This window comes from Phalacrocorax aristotelis, chromosome 8 (assembly GCF_949628215.1).
Source record: "Phalacrocorax aristotelis chromosome 8, bGulAri2.1, whole genome shotgun sequence".
NCBI lineage: Eukaryota > Metazoa > Chordata > Aves > Suliformes > Phalacrocoracidae > Phalacrocorax > Phalacrocorax aristotelis.
Window position 1 is genome coordinate 9,608,885 of NC_134283.1, and position 19,530 is coordinate 9,628,414.

Here is a 19,530-nt window from a genome sequence, read left to right on the forward strand (position 1 = left end):
TTATTTTTTTTTTTCCTAGTAAAGAAACATTATCTTTCTGATTTTATTATTGTTATTTTATACCTGTGATAAAAAAACATATTAAGGAATATGCATAGCTACAGATCCTCTTATTTACAAATAAGTGCTTCAGTGCTTCAAGTCTTCAAATTGTTATCAGTCCAATGCCTTTGTCTGAAAGGTGAAAATTATTGATCTGGATCACAAGAAGTTTTTTATATTTTTTGGAATCGGAGTAATCTCATGTAACTGGAGAAGTTCATAAAGTAGATGTCACTTGAGAAATTGATGTCATTTGAACTAGTCCTTTAGGCTACCTTTATAGTTGAGAAGTAGGAACTTCTGTAGCATGATTTGTCTTCCCCTAAGATACTCACTTCAGAATGACATGAATCATGCTGGTGCCTATTTCTCTTCTTTGACTTTAAAGCAATTGAGGAGACTAGCTGAGCCATAGCTGTGTATATCTTAAGAGTTAAATCCCAGCTGTTGTGTTTTGGTACTTTGTAGAACTTAACTTTTCTATTTTACCTGCCTGTGAAGTTGCCTGTGTACAGATTAAAATCTCTTGGAACCTAGAAGTATATTGTTCCTCCAGTCCAGAGCTAACCCTGGCTCTCTGGCAGCCTGACTCCATCTAGGGTGCAATAGGAGCACAGGAAAAACAGAAGCGGGCAAAAAGGAATTTTAGGACAGAAACCAGCTTGTGGGTGGTTGTATTGATCCTGGCTGCAGGGTATCAGTTCACTGAAGGGGCTTTAGAGGAATGGGAGGTCAAGGTACGAGCTCAGTTAAAGAACAGGAGACCTGAACAGATATCTCCAGATGTAATAGGCGTAGGTACTTCAGTAGAAGAACTGGTGTTGGGACTTCTCTATGTATAACAGGATTAAATAATGAAAGGGTTAGTGGCTGCTTATGAATTTAAATCCTCAAAACGCTCGTTAAGGTGTTTGAGCCCTGTCTAAAAATGATTGCGGTGGCTCTATTTCACAATCTCTGCTTATCTGAGTAGCATAAAGGCACTGTAATTGCAACTCTTTAAATTTTCAGCACTGTGATTTGTTTTAGTTAGGGCTCTCTTTTGAGTACTTAAGCCTTGCGTATACATTTTTAATTTCAATTGCTTCAGTGAATTGTATTATATACCTCCTAAAGATGCGGTACAACAAAGCATCACAGTTTTACACATCAGTCGCAGATGCACAAAATATAATTACACATTACCTAGCAGTTCCTTTTACTATAAAGTTACTGAACTTGTAGAAAACAGTTTTAGCAGCAACATAAAGACATTTTATAAGGATTTACTTTAACTTTTCCTGTGCATGTTTTAGTTGTTCTTTCTATTGATTGCAAGTTAATTGCTATTAATCACTGATGTCCTAATGCTTCATTTTAGCTTGGAATAAATAGAATTTACTTTATCCTTATGTCCAGTTCTGATATTTGTATTCATGAAGTAAAAATAAACAAAATGTAGATGTTTCTTGGGAGAAATATTGAGTGTGAGAGAGATTAATTTTAATCTAGAATGGTAAAGTTTAAAACTTCTTTCAAAATATTTTCTATAAAAAGCATTGATCTTCACCTCTGAAGTATGCAATATCAACTAGCTAATATTTGACTATTCATAGAGAACAAATTATGCTATATCTGTTTATACAGGATATGCAGCACTTTTCTTTGAAACACCTGTTTTCATTTCCTCTGGGATATAATACCAGAACAAATACAAGATGGACTTGATTCAATGTGTTGACTTTTTAAATAGTCAAAGCCAATACATTTACTACAAATTGTACCATGAAGTAAATGCTATGGGTCTGACATACGTGGATAAGGATGTAAAATCACTGAATATTTAGACTATTTAAAGTGCTGAGACATACACTGGTGCTTTATGTGTGGAACTTGATCTAATCCTTGCTGTTTCTGCTTTTGCAATATCTGAATGAAAATTCTTTTTTGTATTTAAAAAAAGATGATTTAGTAACAAAATATTTTGGTTAAAGTTAGTGTTTACTGATTATCAGCAGCAAAATAGGGTAGGTGTAGCTGTTTTTTGAAAACAGTAAACTATACAAATAATGACAGATAAACCATTTAAAGAGACAAAATAGCACAATGTGATCTGACAGCTCACTGACTTTATAAATTTATCCTTGAGTTAAATAAGTTCAGAATACTGAAAGAAAATATTCCCAAGCACACTGATGAGATCTGTTTTAGTGAGAAGAAAGATATGTCAGACCTGGTATACTCTAAAAAATAGACTTAAATGCAACATCCATGTGCTTCCTGACATAAAATTCTGAAGAACTGAAAGAGTCAAACTCTGCAAAAAGCCATAGCTATTTAAGTAAATGTACTTGCAAAATCAGCAAGTACTTTGTATGTGTTTTTGTTACAGAAAAATCTGAATTTTCACACTTTTCATGAGAAAGAAGAAATAAATATTGAGAATTCTAATATATAAATAATTTATCAGTTTTTAATAGTAGGCTGCTCACAGCAGTACGGAAAATAAGAGACTTTTCAGGTTATGCTTTTGTTTGATATATGCTCCCTGATATTTGAGACATTCAGTTCTTATCGTGAAGAATTCTAACCTGCTCTTTGTAGTAAGGCAATGCGTTGTTATAAGCAATTTAATTTGAATATGTAGAGATCTAAAATTTAATTTAAATACAGTCATATACAGCTTTAAATAAATTTTTTCTTTTTTCTCCCAGATTTGGTCAATAATAAATGAATTTTAGAATTTAAACCAAGACACAGTGGAGTTCTTGTACATTATTGATCAAACACACTTATTGTAATAACATTTTCTCAGGGAAAGTACATTATTTGTCGGCTATGTAATGCAAACTCTAACATAAGTCTACATTAAGCTTTTAAAAAATAGTTTTGAGTATATTGGAGGAAATTTTTTAAGAAGTCTTTCAAATAATTAGATGAAAAAATGTAACTTATTACCTTAATGAATAAAATATTATTCTTACAGTAGGTCTTCAAATTCACTTTCTGGTCTGGCTCAAAAAAATCCATGATGATAATGGTATATTTCAGAATATAACAATCTTATTATTCAATGAATAATAATTCATTTGAAATTTTAGAAAATGTTTTCTTAATTTCCTCATAGCTTATTGAAAATATGCATACAGGAAATAAGAACCTCCAGTTAGAAAATCATAAAGGAGTTTCTTGTAATTTCCCAAAGTTCCACAGTTGGTAATTCTGAAGATTTTAATCTACTGCTCAGGTCAACTTAACTGTCTTTCTATTACTATTGAAATTCAAAAGTGCTTTCAAAACCCCCACCCTAGATATGTGAATATCAGCAGATGTATGTTCTTGTGGGGATCCTATACTCTTATAACCTGCACCACTTCTGTTTTGAAACATTGCAGTCCATCTGCTCACTTCCAGATAATTTCGGCTTGTAATTTATCCAAGGGAATGTGATAATATATAATTCATGAGTAGTGCAATAATCATGATCTATCCATGCTGTGGAGCTTTGTCAAGGATGATATAACCTTGAGTTTAGAGGTATGATAGCACCAAAATTCTAAAGTCGTACCATCTCAGCAAGTAACTGCTGAGTACACTGAGTACAAAGTGTTGCTCTAATTTTCTCCTGAATGTTTTGACCTTTTAATCTTAAACCACTTCTTCCTTAAGAATGTGTGTATTTCTTAAGTATGCACACCTTAATGTTGTTTGGGAAATATAGTGTGGTAACACAGCCTTTCGGGAAACAGTGTTCTGGTTTACAAAGTTTTTACATAATGTTACTTTGTGAGTAATTACTGTGTTAACAGATTTGTGTTTTTCAATTTGTCTTGGCTTGGGTAGTGCTGACAATCTAAGCTGTTAATGGAAAGTACGTTTGAAATTGGAACATCATAGCCTTGAGAGAAAACCAGGAGCAAGACACAAGTTTATTAATTGAATATACCTGGTTCTTGAAGGTTAAGAAAAGATGAAAAGTCTAAAGAGAAGTGAAAGATGATGAACCAAGACACGTCTGCTTTCCTTGAACAGTTGTAAAATAGGAACGACAACTAACATTTCAGACCCAGTTCAGGAAAAAAGATAATTAAGTATCTTGATGATTCTTGTGGGTCCCTTCCAACTCAGGACATTCTATGATTCTATGTTATGACAGTCTGTGGGCGTTGGCATTCACAATTCTGATTATGCATAAATTTATGTGAGTAACCCAAAGAAATAATAAAATAACCCAAAGAAAATACAAAACAAAACAGTACTTGTGGGTATAGGATTAGGTGCTAAAAATTCTTTGTAGCTGGGGGGACCAGTGAAAATTTTCTTCTTCCCTGCCCCCCCAGTAGGTTTTTATTTTCTGCCTTTGTGGACAAGAAATTAATCTTTTAATCTTTTTAGTAAGAAGTTTGGTTGCAACATAACTTTTTCCTGTGTGGTGACTGGTCATCAGTAGTCTACCTGGTCACAGAGAGAGCTGTACAGAACCTTCAGGTTTGGTGAACTGGGAGCTCCGTTGAGGGCTCCAACAGTGCTACACTGATTGATGACATTTGGCTTTTTCACCAGCCAGGGTTTTTTGATGGTTTGGGTTTTTTGTGTATGTGTAACTATAAGATGAATGTGGCTCTTAAAACAAACAACCAAACCAAACCCCTATCCAAAACAAACAAATAAACAAAAGAAACCAAACCAAAAAAAAAAAACCCCAAACAAAAACATGTAAAACAAAAAAAAGCCCAAACAACAAAACGGCTGGGGCTGCTCTATTAGTCTAGCAACCTGATGCTACATAGGTAGGACTGTACAAAGAGTAGGAAAAACCACAGGATGTCACTTATTGGCCTTAGAATTTTTAAACATTGACAGTAATTTAAAGGTGCCTGGGAAGAGTTTCCTTGCCTGTTAAAATTAAGTGCACCTTTTTTTAAACACTTATTTATATAGGTAGGTATTTTAATTCTTTATGGCTGTTTGTAGAGAGTATTGCTAGCAGGAAGAAGCAATGTTTTCAGTATTAATCAAAACACTGTTTTTGAATGTCATGTGTTTAAGTTATGAAGTTATCTTTAAAGTACCCGTGTTCCTCTTATTTACATCAGTGCAACCTTATTGAAGTCAATGGGTTAGCTGGTACTGCAACAAGAGTTGTATTTCCAATCTGTGGCTGCTAATATCAAATCATATCTCATTATATTTACAGGGATAATAAGACATGGATGGATGGCTAGTGCAGCTTAAGAAGTGTGTTAGCTTTCAGCATGCTTGGTGGTGGTTAAAACGTAATGAACAGCATTAGAAAGGGAATTTTGCACTACTCAGGAAATCTTAACACAAAGAAAAAAGTTAATTTCAGCCCTGCCTCATTAATCAGATCTACCTAAAGCTAAGAAAGTGTCACCTAAGTATGTTTTGCTTTCTGCTGTGTGTTGCTGATGAAGATATTGACATACAAAACAGAAGTAATTGGATTTGTGCTATAAGACAATGGCAAAAGTGTAAAAGCAAAAAATTTGAATGACTTTATTACTGGCCTTTGTAAAGAATGCCTTAGGCACCTCCCTGTGGTGGCTGTCATTAGTAATGGTGACTACAGATTCAAGTTTGTTTAAGCAGTCATACACATGGATTGTTTTGCATGTGTCTTATCTGCCATAGATCATACACACATTCTTTGCATGATGGCAGGGAGCAATAGCCTTCAGGTTTAGAGCATTATCCAAGGGGATCTCTGGCCTCTGTGTGTTCATTGCTATTGTATTTCCTGGAGGTGCAAAATGAAAGAAACTTCTTAATGTGCCTTAGGCAATGAGCTACACTTTGGCCATTTCTTTGGTGGCATTCTGGGATCGTTCTATGCCTTTGCAAGGAGAAGCTGTCCTAGGAACTGGCTTCCCTGGGAGACAGTCTGTGGGCAACCCAAAGTCCATCCTGCTTTTCTTATACTGTGTAACCTAACAAAGCTTGAGCAGAGCAGACATTAAGGTTTTGGGTAATCAGTAGCCCTAGAGTTTATGGTAAGCTCTACTGTGACAATGGGATGGGAAAGCATATTCATGTCTATGTTATTGCATTAAGTACTAAATAGAGCAGAATAGGCTCATTATAAACTTATGTAAGACCTAGAAGCTTAGATCTGTGAACAGAAGCACCTCTCTTCCTTGATTTAGTTCTTTCTTACTGTTCACTGAGACTTCCAAGAGTCCCTGGATTCTTTTCAGGTTGTTCCCAACAGTGCATGACTAACCTGGAAAAAAGTATATATCTTTCTAATCTTCTACTGGACAAATTTAGTTGGTTTATGTAAAATCCTTATAAAGCCATTGATTTTTATAATGACCCTGCTGCCTTTGTCAGACAAAATTGTGATAGTACCGTATAAGCACATAAAACTCTTCTTCAGAGGCAAAAGTGGAGTAGCAAATTCAAGGAAACTTATACACCGAAGAAATTGATCCTGTTGGTGGTATAAGTAGTTCTGATGAAAATTAAAAAGAAAAGAAGAAAACAGCAGCAGTCTGTGTAATTACAATTTTGCAAGAAGCATAATGGCTGATGATTAAATGACAGTCAGGACAGGGAGTGCTTGCCTGCTGTCTAGTTAAAAAAAAATATTGAGGGCCACTTATGTATATGACCAAAACTTTTGCTAGCTGTTTATGTTCAAACATTTAGCGTTATTTTCTGAGCTCACCAGGAAATGTGGCTCTAAAGGAGATCTCAGTACTTAGAAAATCAGTGGTGTGCCTGGTGTCATGGAGGAAAACTTCTACTATCTTTAGAAATACATACATATTTACAGCATAGAGTTCCTTCTGTGTTCTTACAGTTCTTGAAAAGAATAGCATCGTTCAACTGAATTTCATCGTGGTAGCATTATTTCTGGCAAAATACATCTTCTCTTACTTTTCAATATTAGGTTATATCTAATACATTTCTCCAAATAAAAATGAAGTCTTGACTACCTAAGGGTATGTTTGGCCATAGAAGGTTATGCCACAAACAGAAATTTATAAGAATCACAGTTCCTATGAATAAGACTTTGCAGAAAGGGGTGGAAGGGTACACATAGAGCCAACGCACATACCAAAACACACCATTTTGCAGGGGGCTAAAAACAAACCCCAAAAGGAAAAGTTGTAGCTTCTCTTCCTTTAGAAGCAAACGTGTTGAAGAAGTTGAATAGTCTACTAGTGCAGATGCAGTTGGCCAAACCTCAGTGGAACGAGAGTCAGCTTTTCAGCAAAGAGAGCAGGAATGAGACAAAAGTTAAGTACTGGTAAAGCGATGCCTGGTGGTTTGGATAAACAAGAGCTAGAAGGACTGCTAATAACCAAGGGAGCAAATGTAACTTAGACTTTGAAAATATTATAAATGAGAGGAAATTTATTTTAAAAAAAAAACCAAAATCAAAACCCCACCAACCAAACACCTCCCTCACAACCCCAAATCTGGTAATAGAATATCTGAGAGGTAATTTACTCTGTTTATCACTCTGCTGTGCAGAATAGATGTCTGATCTCTCTCACTGCCACAGCTAAAGTTTTAGAGGATCTTGCACAAACATTTTCTGAGTCTTTAAATACATCTCTTTTAGTGCATGGTAAAGTATTTGTGGCAGGAGGAAAGTAAACCTTTTTAACCAAGTTTACCAAATTGGGAGCAATGGTTGATGTACTGCAGGACAAGACTGTTGGAACAGATCTTGCTTCCCCGTTTCACCTGTCATTCAAGGCCTTAAGAAGTTTAACAAAGGCGTATGCCAAGTCTTGTATGTGGGATACAGTAACCTCCTAAAACAGTGCTGACTGGTTGGTTAGGTCAATCAATGACATTGATTATCTTGGTGAACGTGAGCTGGAGTCAGCAATATGCTTTTGTGGTAGGCTGATTGCATATGGGGCTGCATTACAAAGTGATCCTACAAGAAGTGATTTTTCCCTTTGGCCTGGCATCTATGAGGCTGCATCTGAAATTTTGCATCCAATGCTGGGACCCGCGGTACTAGGGAGAGACTGACAAACTGTTAGCAGTCCAGCAGAAAGCCAGTGAGGTGGGAGAGGGCCTAGCACGTGATGTGTTGAGGGAGCAGAAGTGAGGAAGTTTCAGCAGAGGAAATTCCAATTGGACACAGAAAAAAACTTGTCACCATGACAGCTGCAGGGCCCAGACAGCTTGTATAATCTCCATCTTTGGAGGTTTTCACAACTCGTCTGGACAAGGCCCTGGATAACATGGTCTTGCTTTGAAGCTACCTCTTCTTTGAGCATGAGATTGGACTGAATATTTCTAGAGTTTTCTTCCAGCATAAATTTTCATATGGTTCTGAGTAAGAAATATCAGTGACTCACTGGGCTTAATTTTCACAAGTGGTTTAATGTTTAGAGACGGCTAAGGGTTGGTTTGATCCTTCTTTCTCTCTCTCTCAGCAGGTAGGCAACTAAGTTTATGGTAAATCTCTTCATTTAAATTATGAATTGCATTTGCCTCAACGTGGTACATGCTGTTAAATCTAATTAGTGTAATTTTACTGGGTAGTTTTAAGAGAGTATGGCAAATGAGATTTTTTTCAAATGCCCACTAGAAATCTCACATTTATTTGCATCATATTGTAGGTTATAAAAAGCAACAAGTACTGAAAGTGAAGCAAGCATTGCATTTATTTTTTTTAGTGCATCAGCTCGTTCAGGTTAATGAACTATTAATGCTTATTTGTGGTTTGCTATAGTTTTATTATCATTCTACACCTTTTTGAAATCGCCCCATGAGCTGCTTTTTCCCTTCCTTATGACTCTGTAAAGCTGTCCTGACCTTTGCCTATTCTTGTTGTTGTTTTTTGACAACTTTAGGAATCCCTAATCTTTTCGCCATTTTTTTTCAGATTTGTCAGCACTATTTATTTGTCTACTTTGGAGGTACTGGGACTGTCAGTCTTCCCTTAAATCCTTTTTTTCCTTCTCCATAGATGGATTTTCTTCTTGTAATTCAGCTTGTAACACTGCTTATGTGTTGTTCAGTTTCCTCCAATGTTCGCTTGCAAAATTAACAAATTCAAGCTTTCTAAATGAAGTCAAGATTTTAATTTCTGCCAGCTTTCTATAATTTTTCTGTTTTATATTGCAATAAGTAAAGATAAAAGTTCATGACAGGATTTTAACCCATGTGCATACTCTACAAATAGGAATGTACTTGAAAACATTATCTCTGTAACACTGATATCGGACACTCCCTGTCCTCTTTCCCTTTTCCTCAGTAAATCAGAGCCCATACATAAAAACTTGCACTGGATTCATTCTTTGTTTTATATATTTTGTTGCTCTTTGCTTCTTAATACTGTCATGTTTCCTCCACTCTTATTATTCTATGTGTTCACAATAATTTGTAGCATCACACTTCATACGTCTCTCTAAATTTATTCACAAAATGAAGTAGAGCCAGTTATTTGTAAGGATAAAAAAATTACTATTATTGTAGTCCTCTCTGATTTAGGTTTTAATCATAGACTGTTGTAGTACTTTCTGTGTTTATGCCAAAGAAGTTGTTAAAATGGTCTTCTAAGAAACATTTGTGAAGCACGTAGCAATTATTTGTATTTTTTTTTTAATGATGTCAATACTAGCATGTTTTGCATGTGCTATGATAGAACTCTTGGCAACTATAATAATGTTTCTTTTGTGCTCAGATCCTGCTTTTTTGTTGGTTTTTTTTTTTTCATTGACAGTTTTAAAATGTGGAACCAATAGGTTAGCATTCTTATAACTACATTATGTAGGTGCAATGCTCAATAGTGAAATGAAGTAGCCAACAATAAAAAAAAACCATTCCTTTTTTGTCACAGCTTATGCTTCTCATTAATATTCTACTACTATCTCTGTAAATTATTCCAGCTCAGTGTCCAAATGCCAGTCATTCTTTTTAGTTCATTTTGAATAAGCTAACAGGTAAACTTCACTTTGTGAGAAAAAATGGGAGTTATTCTATCTATAAATCAGTTCCAGAGATAATGGCCCAAAAATACTAAACATAAAGAAGATCTAACATTAGTGAAGATCTGGTAAATTTTGGTAAATTTTTATGTTTTTCAGTAATTGTGCAGCACTTACATTACTGTTCAGAAGGGCAACCATTTCTGTTGATATTGTACAAAAAATTGTATTTGTTTTCTATATTCAAAAATGTGTCTTCTTTTGCTGTGTCTGATGTGCATGGATATTTTAGGCACAGATTTTTCAAGAAAAGAATAATGAAGTTGCAAGAGAAGCTCCTTTCCTTAGTGCATTAAAAAAAGAAAAAAGCCAAACCATACCTAAGTTCAAGACTTGTGACTAGAGTCAACCTTAGCTTATATTATTGTGTTCTCTGTCAAAATAAATATTTAATAAATAAAGCTAAGTCAAGCATTTCTAAGTATATCTTTGGACATTCTATTTCCTCTGGGAAAAGAAAAAAGTGTTTTGTAAGAGTTCTCAAAAACAGTTTCTTGTTTTAGTGCCAATAGCACCCTAAAGGTCTTGACTAGGATGATTGAAACAGATGTTGTGGGAGCAAGAGAATAGGTCATCTCTTCTTTTCCTGTGCTCTTAACTGGGAGTTTTCCTTCAGGACTAGGAAGAAAACTTACAGTGATGAAAACACTGTTGTAGTTTTGTTCTTTTTTTTTTAAAATTTTATTTATTTTTTCCCTTTCTCTTCATAACGTTCCAGTTGCTGGAATCCACAAAGTGCACGTGAATCTCAACTTGCACTGGGGTGGGGGCATGGGGTGGATGAGAGATATAGAGAAAAGGAGAAAAAAGAATAAATTTTGTAAATCTTTGAAACCTTTATTTTTACTTTTTTAAACAAAAGGAAACCCTAATATTTCCTTTTTACATTTAAAGTTTAGTTCCAGTGTGATGATGAGGGTGGAGATGAATTTATAATGTTTCAATTTATAGAAATAATGATAGTTAAAGAGATCATAACTCCATTGTCTTGAATGATGCCACTTTACCACTTGGGTGGGAGGTCATTGCCTGCTTACATCACCAATGTTCAAAAGCAAATACCATATTCTTAAGAGTAAGCTTTACAAAGTTCATAATGAAAGCCCTTTTAAAAAAAAACATGGTTCTGTGTACTAAAGTGTTTGCTGCTACTTTTCGGTAAGTTTGTTATCTAAAAGATGGACAGTACCTATAAATCAATGTAAAAGGAAACATTTTGTGAGGCTATGATTTGATCATAGGCTTTTGCATGAAGGTGGAGGACTGCGTGAAAAGAGATCCGCTGTCTTACAGAAGACACTTCTGCAAGCCAAATAGTCTTCTTGAAACACTTCAACTTATGAAGAACTGTTTTATTTGTGTTCAAATAAATCTGTGTAACAGAAATACTTTAAGACACGTGAGGAATTTGATATGGTGAAACACTGGCAAATGAGAACACGGAATGTAGCTGTTACTTTTGGCAGGATGCTTCTTCACTTTCTTTTGTTTCTTCCCTGATGGTAATAAACAGAGAAGGAAAAAAAACCTTTTAAGAGTGACAAGACTGCATGGAAATTAGGATTAATACAGTTGATTTACATAATGTTAGCTTTTTTAAGCAAATGTGGGCTGTGTATTCCTCTACTGGAAAGCAGCCAAAAATAGCAGCCTTTCTATTGTACCTTTTTTACTAAGTTAATTACGTGGCTACTTTGAAATTAATTGCTTACCCCACTATTAAATATGTCAAGGAGCATTTATATCTGAAATCCCTTATTGTATCTTTGCAGTTAAGAAGTCTCTGTTTGGAAAAAAAAAAAAAGGCAATACAGTATTTACTAAATTTGATTAGGGATAATTTACTGTGCTCCTTACACCCTTCTTAATTCTTTCAGAGTAGAGTCTTATTGTCTAGACTTAGATATAAAGAGAAACTTGAAGTAGTTTGGATGTAAAAAGATCTTTGTCTGGTTATGCTATGTGCTATGATAAGAGGGAGCTATTTTTCTGATACTCTTCTATTTTGTTTGGATTGACTTATACTTGGAGGAAGATTCCTCAGTCCACAGAATAAATCAAGGACAGAATAGTATTGCAGGGCCTTTTCTTTAGCAGTTGTCTCTTACACGTTTACCCTAAAAGTTCATCTCAACTGGTTTCTAAAAGTCTTATCCATCAGCACAAAGCTAGTGTGTAACTTCAAGGTTAAAACAAGGAGGAAGTATTTTGTTTTAAATTTTAATATTCATTGAAGTGAAGAACTAATGACACTGAAGACATATATAATGCAGAGAAAAATTGGAAAAGCTTCCTTGCACGTGTCCATTAATGCACTACTTTATGACTGCGGAAGAAATTTGTCACAGAAACATTGCTACAGAGACAAAAACCTTTACCACCCTTTTATTCTTGTTTCAAAGACCATGGCTCCTTATCTCAGTAAATAATCTCTAGCAATTTTTATACGGTGGATCAACATGTTTAACACATGAATAATCTTAGAAAGATCACAAATATTGCAGAATGAATACTGCATGGCTTGGTTGGTTTTTTTTTTTTTGCATGTCTATTCAGACTTTCCCAAGGAATTTCTTTGGCTGTTCTAAAAATTCATTTGTGTTGGACTTATGTAGACTTTTGAGCAAGTGAGGACACAAGCCAAGAATGTTTGCAGGAACAGCAATTTTAGGTAAAAAGTGAGAACATAAGTGGAATAATAATTTCAAGCTGTAGCGAGCAGAGGTGAAAATTAGATCTCATCAGCAGAAACAAGATTCTAATTGATATAGAGATAGAAATATATGATAAATGCTTAATCAAATTAGCTCACATTTGTAACTTCAGATATGAAATAATAAAAAGGACTTTTTAAATAACACTGGCTTGGGACCACAAATTTTCTGCAGAAGGAAGGCAGATAAAGAGAACATGCATTAGAGAATACTGTGATCTAATCATGTCTATTCTGCCAATGTGGTGAAATTTGTCACCTAACCTGTCTTTGAAACTAATTCACTTGTGTATACTTATGTTAGGACAGCAGGGAACAGTAAGGAAAAGTGTATGTAGGCTTGTTTGCATTCATTTAAGATAATTAAAGATTTTATTTTTTTATCGATCATACATATAGAAAACAACATGACTGGTAGAATGATTGGTTTGAGTTGGCTCCAATCAAGAACATGTCTCCTGTTTGCTATATCATTTTTCCAATGAATTTAATAAAGACAGATGTTTTAAGAATTTTTAAATAAGTATCTTGTCTAGCTAATAAGGCAAAATATCTGCCTTACTATACAATTAGAAGCCAGCTACTGGAGAAAGAATTGCTTTTTTCTCATTTAACTCTGCTATTGGTATTGATTGCAATGTTAACTGTTTGTATTAAAATAAAAAACCAGTCTTGGTCCAGCACCAGGTGAAGCTAAGCAATCAGTTTATTGCTTGTTTATGTAAATGTCAGTGCTGTATTAATTAATATTCTATGAACTTTTTTGAAATTTGTCCAATTTTCAGATTTGCTGCAGAATTAAGCATAATATAAATTATTTATTAATATTAAATCACAGGAAAATGAATTTTGTCCAAACTCAGTGCCTAAATTCTTGCTGTTGGAAGTAGAGAATAGAAGGCAAGAAACAATTCAGGGTCTTTTAAAGACTACTTATTACATTTTTATCTTGCAAGTTAGAATTGAAAGCAAAGCATTTCTGTAATCCTATTTTTTGTATATAGAGTTTATAGTGTATATTTATCTACATGTATGTGTTTGTATATTATTTTATATATATAGCAGTATAGAAATATAAGGTGACAGATTCCCTTGGAGTACATTAAGTTCATAACATTTCACATTCTCATTACAATTAACTGTCAAAATAATAGGTTCAAATTTCTGTTATGTTCTCATTACAACCTTCAGTGAGGTATTGGAATTTGAGACTTGTATATTCAAAGAATTAGGGGAATATACTGTATCGCTGTTAACTTTTTAAAATTCTATAAACGGATTGCTGAACATTTTACTTTTCTTCTTTGTTCACTGTTCTTCTCTTTTCTTCATTGTTAATAGTGTGAGGAAGAGTTGAAACGGATGACCTTTCCAGTGTTTTGTATTTTGATTGGCCAAAAGATGTATCAGACTTGCATAGTACTGTATACTTAACAACATAGTTATATTACGTCCTTTTATTAAGCCATATAATACATATAATTTTTGCAGTTATATGAAACTGAAGTGACATGAGGCATGCATAAAATGGAATTCTGTTTCAAAAATGTTCCTATTGATGGTGAAATGGAGAAAATCTGTAATACATAATTTTCAGAATATCCAACATCCTGGAATAATAGATATTATAGACATTTCTGACTCCTAAGTTGAGAGTTCTTAGACACCAAACCGCTTCTGTATTCATGTATATTGCAGCCTGGATAAAACTTTTATGTAGCAGTACTTGTTAAAAAGTCTTTTTTTTTTTTTTAAACATTGAAATGAGAATGGAAAACCATCTTCAATACGCATCTCTTATCCAGCAAGACAGTACTGAGAGTAGTAGAAAGGTGGTACTTTCCATTCCAGTAATCTAGCATTAGCAACTTGGAAGCATTCTCTAAATGCTAAAGGTTTGTTAGCCTTATATCTGTGAAAGAATTGCATTTAATCTGCTTTTTCTTTCTAGTGCTGTGCACACTAACTGCTACTTAGTATGTGAAACCTCAGTTGAGACTGCAGGGTTTTTTGTGTTTGGTTTTTTATTTTAAAATTTTCAGTGTTAAAAGAAAGAGTGAGAATGATGTGGAGGTAAAAGACACCTTCAGAAAGGGGTGAGGGGAGGACTTAAAATGTCTGTATAGTCTGGAAAGGGAGCAGGGAAATGTTTCAGTCTAAGTCTACATGAGTGATGGCAAACTAAGCACGCTTCCCTGAACCACCGCTTTTGGTAACCTTACGTGGTGGCATAGTCCCTAGTACAAATGTAATATAACTAGTGTAAAGAAACTATATATTTATCATATCATTATTGGTGTGTTTCACTACCCCCAAAAAGCCTCATTTTATTTCTAATTTATGTCTAGCTTCTAATGTTAGTATACTGGTGCAAAAGCATAAAAGTGTCATTTAGTACAGAGGCATTAGTTTCGAGTAACAGTCATGAGAGGTAGAGACATTAGGAACTTGTCTTACACTTTGGATTCTTTCTTATTGACATTTTGTGTTTAAATAATGACACGGAATCAGGAATTTTAAATTATATTACTTCATGTTTGCTGTAAGGGTCATGCCTCGCTTTTGGTCAGGTGCGTTTAGTGCAGCAGCCAGGGGGCTGCTGATAAAAGCAGAAAAGATAAGCTAAGGCTGACACAGCAATGAGTTGTCTTTTTCATAATGTCTGAGAATAGTCTTAGGTTTGTTGAAATTAGTGATGTACATGGCTGCTGTGTTTAGTTACTAGAGGAAACGATACTGGTAAACAAGCAGTTTGGGGAGGGTTAGATTGGATATTGGGAAAAGGTTCTTCCCCCAGAGGGTGGTGGATCCCTGGAACAGGCTCCCCAGGGAGGCAGTCACTCATGGCACCAGCCTGGCGATATTCAAGAGACACTTGGACGACACCCTCAGAGACATGGTGTGAATTTGGAGCTGTCCTGTGCAGGGACAGGAGTTGGACTCGATGATCCTGTGAGTCCCTTCCAGCTGAGGACATTCTAAGATTCTATGACACGCATGCTGTCAAGTCTGGTTTTTATCGAGTTCTTTTGTCATTGCATTTGCTGACTAAAAGTTTAGCATTTTTGATGTATTTTTAAATGGTTTCTACATGATTCATAACAATTCAAAAGTTGGGTTTTTTAAAAGAATAAACCCTGAAAATTGAAAAATTTTTGCCAGCTGTACAGTATAGCTAGGAAAAATTAAAGAACTCTAGGTAATAGGCTTGCTTCTTAGAACCTGTTCCTGGTTCAGTTGTAGTGAGATACAGCCTTGCTCTCAGTGACTATGCCTATATCATTCCTGGAGCCGCCATCAAAGTAACTGCATTGTGAAATGCCTCATGATCTTTCTGCCACCCATCCATATAGCCTGAGCTTCCAGGCTGTTTCAGATACTTTTTATGCATACTCAAGGCAGCACTTGCAACCTTGATATGTGTAAAGACAATAAATTGGGTATTTGGAATGGGCAGCAGTTCTGGGAACCCACCAAGATGAGAGTTTCTGTAATCTCTCCCATTGCCAATGGTGGAAATTGTATTTGAACTTTTGAAAGTCATTTTGCCGAGCCAAACTCTAGCAGTTCCTTTTGTTAGAACTTTGATACTTTTATTTCCAAGCATCACCTGGAATACACATATGTATACACTACAAAAAGTTAAACAGATTCCATATTTTAATACTGATTTTAAAAGACTATAATTTCATGCATCTTCATTGTGATTTTTTGAGGGCTTAATTGCTATGTCATGGTAATGCTTATCAGAAAGCACTGAAAAGCTTTAATTACTTTGTACTTTGGTTAGTTATGAATGCATGCAAAATTTAACTATTTCCCCAGAAGCAAATAAAGTCCACATTTATTATGTTACATAAAAGTTATGGAATGATTTAGAATAATTAAACTAAAGGCTGTCTTACTTGGGATTTAGCTCATCTAAATGATGCATAAAATTAATCTCAGAATTTTTTTTCATATTAAGCTACTACATGAGAAAAGCATTAGGATTTTCTCAGAAAGTTCTGTTATAGGAAATGCATCTTATGGCAATAAACTACAGGTATATTATATAAAACAACAGAATTGCAGTGTGGTCTTAATTTCTTAAATGAAGCTAATGAAATAAAACCAACAAGGAAAAGAAAGAGAAATTAAGAAGTGTAAAAGAAGGCAGAATTTAAAAGGAATAAACCAGAAGAGAAGAGAGTGATGGACTTATTAGGCAATTTAAATAGAAAGTTGGGAAAATGGAGCGAGATGCAGGTAATAGGAAAGGCCAAGAGGAAAAATCAAAAAGAACCAACAAGTTCTCAAAGTTAGCCTTGAGAGATTTACAGTCAAGTTTTACTATTGCGACCATATTTAATATCTATTGTCTGTTAAAAGCAACATAAGTTCCTTCTGACCTGTGTTAGTATTGTAACATTGACTGCCAGAGGATCAAATACTGCATGCTTTTCTCAGGATAATTGATTTATTAACAGTGAGAATTGCTTATATGAGGGACATGAAGTTAGAGGAATTATTCTACATGACAAAACTACATTAGGAATTCCACTGCTTAAGAGTTAAAGTCATGCTCTAAACGCTATGACCAGTTTTATAGACAAGAACATGGAAGTTGATGAGTGAAGAATACAGGAAATTAATGGGATCAAAGTAGGTTCAGGATTATGTGGTATGAATGAATGACTGGTAAGTTTGGGCGCGTTAGTGTCTTAGTGATTCTGTGTACATTTTGTTTTTTTATATATTCAAATAATAATATAAGATATGGCCATTAAGGATATCTCACTACAGTGTTTTGCTAGGAGTGATATGTGAAGCTCAGGTGGCAATGACAGGCACACTGAAAGCTGTCGCAGTTGCTAATATTTTGTAGAGCCCCAGGACTGTGATTGTGCCAAGGAATAGATGGGTTTTCTATATGTGAGGAATAGATTTGTATTCCAAGTTTTTCTAAAGATAGGTTTAGGTGTGGGACGCTGGAAAAACTTTCCATTGGAACTGTGGTTTTTCAGTCTAAAGTACAGCTCAGGATTATGAAGTAGTTGGGGAGACTATAAAAAAAATTTTAAAAAGGGAAGGGCATCATTGTCCTGGTTTCAGCCGGGACAGTTAATTTTTTCCTAGTAGCTGGTACAATGCTGTGTTTTGGATTTAGTATGAGAATAGTGTTGATCGCACGCTGATATATTAGTTGTTGCTAAGTAGTGCTTACGTTAGTCAAGAACTTTTTCAGCTTCCTGTGCTCTGCCAAGGGCACAAGGAATTGGGAGGTGACACAGACAAGATAGCTGATCCAAATTTTCCAAAGGGACATTCCATACCATATGACATCATGCCCAGTGTATAAACTGTGGGCAGTTGGCCGGGAAGCAGCGACCACGGCTCAGGGACTGGCTGGGCATCATTCAGTGGGTGGTGAGGGATTCCATGACTTGTTTTTCCTTTGTTTCTCTCTCCTTCTCCTGTTGTTTTCCTTTTCATCATTATTATCATTAATTTTTTTTCTTTTTCTCTTATCTCAACCCATGAGTTTTCTTACTTTTGCTCTTCAGATTGTTTCCCCTATCCCATCAGCAGGGGGAGGAGGCTGAGCGAGCAGCTGTGTGGTGCTTGGTTGCCAAAGAAGGATAAACCAGGACAGTCCTGAAGAAGCAAAACAGCTGCTCATGTAAGGATTGGCATTTCTGACACTATTTGACAGTTAGAAAGCTATTTCTAACCTAAAAAGGGACACTCTTCTCTGAATTACTAGAAGGAATGAGCTTTGCAATCCATTAAGCGATTTCCTATAAATTGCAAATGTGTATAGATGCAAAACCTCCATCTGGCATGTTCCTAGTCATTCTAATGCCCAGGTAAGTCAATCCAGTTATAATTGGCTCTGACTTTGAACTCCCACAAGCTGCTTCAGTCCTCATCTGAAACTGGAATGCAAATTTCATTCCTGCCTTTGAAAATACTAAAGAGAGAATTTGCTACCAGTTCTGATGGAATAAAGACTGTCTGACAGTGTTAAACATAGGAAACAATTAACAGAAAAAATACACCTATTTAAATGCTCGACAAACTGTATGCAGGCCTTGCCATTGAGAGGGATGAAGCTCTATGATGTTTCACAAACTAACAGCTGAAGATTTAGTAAACTGCATAAAGCAAAGGATCCTTGATATGTGCAATGCCATGGTCACGAGAGAGAGCATTTGACATCGATTCATGGCCAAGCATCCTCCTCTTTATCTGAGTTTTGTACCTGCCGACACATGAGAGTGATCAACAAGGAGTGCTCTTTCTGTCTGTGAAACCCTCCTTTTAGTTTCTCCATGCATTCATTTTGTCCATGCAGGAAAAAGGGTGAGTTTGAGTGAATCTAGTGTGGTGGGGTTGTTTTTTTAAAGGGAAAAAAAAAAAAGTAAGGAAAAAGACTGTAACACATTCACATCAGACCAACATTACATTAAGAACACAAAAAGAGTTCTTAGTAAACAACGATAATTCACTGGCGATGCTAAAGCTTTAGCTGAGATTATTGAGATTACTTTCTGCTGCACTGTGCTGACTGGAAGACAGTACCTCATTACAATATCTCATTAGCTTCCTGAGTTCCCTTTTCTCAGCCTAGTTTGATTTCTTTGGTATGTAAGAAGGGACAAAGTGTACCACACTCTAGAAAGGACAAGCTTCTAGTCATTTCTACATAAGAGAAAATGATACCTTGAGTCACAATACCTACCAGTGCAGGAAGTAAAAATTATTTTCAGTTTTCTCTCTCTTTTCTATTAAAGGCCATGACATGTCTTTATTTCTGTTGAAATGCAAACTACA